Here is a 4,019-nt window from a genome sequence, read left to right on the forward strand (position 1 = left end):
TTTTTACACTTTTTTCTAAAGCAAACTAAATGTAAAAGCTGATAACTGATAGAAGAAAGAATGCAATTACAGAGTCACAAGCTGTGAAAAAAATTGTCAACGCCGACTATAAGAAAAATCCGCAATTACTTTTTGGGCAACCCAATATAACTGAATATCATCTGCAAACGCAAAAGCAATACAGTTATTCGACATGATAGACTCAAACAAATCATTCATAAACATTATAAACAACAACGGACCAAGCACAGAACCCTGTGGAATACCACTACACACTGAGACAATACTGTTTCCTATCAGACAAGTATGAGTACAACAACCTACACGCAGAACCCGGACATTTTAACAAATAATGCAGTTTTTCTTTCAAACACTTATGGATCACTCTGTCAAAAGCCGTCTCACGATACAAAGACAAGAGCACACAACGACCACCATCACTAACTTGTCTTCTCGCAATATCAACTAAACCAACTAACAGTGCCGTTGCACTGCGATTGCGTCATAAACTACACTGGTTGTCATGCAGTAATGACGAGTCTCCCAAATAAAGGAGCATTCGATCCTTTATTAAATGTTCTAAAATCATGAACAAATGAACTATGAATAAAATCTTTTCCATATATCATTATGAGTTTTGTATTATCGTTTGGATTATTTGTGTTATCGTGGAAAATATGAGTGTGTTAAGCACCTCCAAACCAAAACCTAGTATGAATGCAAAAAATGAAAATGAGACTATATGTGTGAGTTGCAAACGGAAAGTCAGCTTGCGAGAATTTTTAAAAGAGTGTGTGTGAGAGAGATCTATTTCGAAAAGCTTATTTCGCCAACTCGAACAGAGTTGCCAGTATTGGGGATTTTTTTTTCGAAAATGGGGACGACATTTTTGGGGATTTTTTAGAGATTCTGGGAAAAAAATGGGGATGTTTTTGGCGAGGAACTTTTTGAAAAATTTTTGATAAACTTGCAGATAATATATAACTTGCTTTACATTATTTTGATACTAAAGGGTGATTTTTTAGCTATTATCTTTTTGTCAATATTAGTTTAAACAGCTCACGCACATTTCGTGTTTAGTTTCACTGTCAAATATCTTTAGTTGGGTCTACAATTTAAGCACGAATCGTTTAACAAACGAACAACGCTTGCAAATCATTGATTTTTTTTATTAAAATGCGTGCTTTGTTAAGAAAGTTCATCGCGCGCTTCTTCCATTGAGCGACGAAGCTCATTTTTGGCTCAATGGAAACGTAAATAGGCAGAATTGTCGATTTGGGAGTGAAGATCAGTCAGAAGCATTGCAAGAGCCAACAATTCATACAGAAAAAGTCACAGTTTGATGTGGTTTATGGGCTGGTGGCATCATTGGACCGTACTTCTGCAAAGATGATGCGAATCATAATGTAACTATGAATGGTGAGTGCTACCGTGAGATAGGTTAGTTATGGTTAGTGTGAAAAGAGGGTGCGGATATTAGTCCGCCCCATGCCACCTAAGCCAGTAATCGTCTTGATGTGCGCTCTAAATACTAAAAAAAGCAACCTCGAAAAAGAAAATCTAAGTAGGAATTCGGTGCTACTTACAAAATTCTTAATTGTTTTTCATGCCACGCCCCTAAGTTGGTTCATGTCTGGTATTGTGTGCCCACCTAGGTACCGGTGTCTTTTAGCCGCGAAAGCCGGGCAATGACATAGGAAATGCTCCAACATCCTATCATCTTCTCCACATGCCCTAAATATGCTATCACTTGCCGCACCGATTTTGCATTAGTGCCCGTAATAATACCGAAAGCTATACTGACCTCTTTCTTACTTCCTTTAAGTAATAGCCTCGTTCTCTCACGATACGGATCGCCCCATAGGATTTTCGCCATTCTACCGACAGTGTTCGTCGTCCACGCCCTTAATTCAGACCCTAAAGGCTGCGGTATAACCAAGTTTATTGACGTCTCCCATTTCATTACCCCTTGCTCCGCTATGGCCCGACACCCAAACGATGCGGATTGTGCCATCTCCTTCTAACATTCTAAGATTGTTCGTGATCTTTATCTGGAAGCCGCAATTTTTTTACGATTTGGCTGAAATTTTGCATGTAGTGTTCTGTTATGACTTGCAAAGACTGTGCCTAGTACGGTTCAAATCGGTCTATAACCTGATATAGCTCCCATATAAACCGAACTCCCGATTTGACTCTTGAGCCCCTGGAAGCCGCAACTTTTGTACGATTTGGGTGAAACTTTGCATGTAGTGTGCTGTTATGACTTCCAAAAAGAGTGCCAGATACGGTTCAAATCGGTCTATAACCTGATATAGCTCCCAAATAAACCAATCTCCCGATTTGACTTCGGGAAGCTACAAATTTCGTCCGATTTGGCTGAAACTTTGCATGTAGTGTTCAGTTATGACTTGCAACCACTGTGTCTAGTAGGGTCCAAATCGGTTTGTAGCCCGATATAGCTTCTATATAAACCGATCTCCCGATTTGACTTCTTGAACCCCTGGAAGCCTCAATTTTCATTCGATTTCGCTGAAACTTTGCACAAAGAATTCTGTTATGACTCCCAATAAGGGACTCAAGTATGGTCCAAATCGGCTTATAACCTGATATAGCTCCCATATAAACCGATCTCCCGTTTTGACTTCTAGAGCCCCTGGAAGCCATAATTATTGTCTGATTTGGCAGAAATTTTGCATGTAGTGTTCTGTTATGACTTCCAACGACTGTGCCTAGTACGGTCCAAATCAGCCATAACTAGTAAATATCATATTCGCACTCTACTTCCGAATATCTTTCATTGAAATCCTATATTATCGAGATTGTTTCAATTTTTATTTAGGGCGATACTCTGGGGGCGACGCCCTAGGTATTTGGATCCAATTTTTGACAACATATTCGTATTATACTCCCAAAATTTTTTCATTTGAGTCTCATATTGTGCCGATCGGTCCACTTTGATTGTTGGCGGTACTTTTAGGGCGGTTTTGAGCTTGGGACCGCTGCCTAGGTTCGTGGATCAAATTTTAAATATCATATTCTTACCAAATATCTTTCGTTTTAGTCCCATATTGTCCCGATCTGTCTACTTTTGATCTTGGGCGTTTCTTTTATGGCGGTTTTGGGCCTGAGGCGGCCTCCTAGGTACTTGGAACCAATTTTTAATATCATATTTGTATTGAACTCCCAAATACCTTTCATTTCCCAAATTTCCCGATCGGTAAATATGTCCTTGTGGGGGTTTTGGGGGTTAGGGAGACCCCTCAAACATCAAGGAATACATTTTTATGTCAGATTTGTACTCTACTTTTAAATACCTTTCATTTGATACCCATATTTCCCAGAGCGGTAACAGTGTCCTGTTGGGTGGTGTTTTTGTGGGTGGAGGACCCCCCCCCATCACTTAGGGGGAAATTTGTATGCCAAGTTCGTATTCTACTCATAAATACCTTTCATTTGATATCCATATTGTCCCAATGGGTAAACATGTCCATTCGGGAGGTTTTGGGATGGGGCGTCCCCCTATGTTATTTGACCTCAACATTTTATACCAATTTCGTGTTTTTGGGGTACCATAAGGTGGCATACAAAATTTCGCTTAAATCGGTGCACCCGTATCCGAGATCTTGGGTTTTTGAAAATTGCGGTAAGGGGAGGGTCCCCCGCCCTCTTCTGATATCAAAAAATGTAGTACCTTATTTTCACCGGGCGCTTAAACTCTACCATCTGTGAAAATTGTGTTGTAAACGGAATGCCTAAATGAAATAGCCGGCTGCCATGGTGTTGTAAACGGAATGACTAAATGACATAGCCGGCTGCCATGGGTTTGATATTCAGTTTTGAATTTTATAAAAAGCCATATACAATTGTTTGATGATTTCTTTGGGGAAATTTACTTGTATTTGGAGATTTTTGGGGACAGGGACCGGAAAATACTGGCAACACTGTTTCCGACTTTTCGTTAAAAAATGGCTTGCAGTTGTTAAACAAATGAGCAAAATCTATGAAAATCGTTGTGGGAA

This window comes from Stomoxys calcitrans, chromosome 4 (assembly GCF_963082655.1).
Source record: "Stomoxys calcitrans chromosome 4, idStoCalc2.1, whole genome shotgun sequence".
Lineage (NCBI taxonomy): Eukaryota > Metazoa > Arthropoda > Insecta > Diptera > Muscidae > Stomoxys > Stomoxys calcitrans.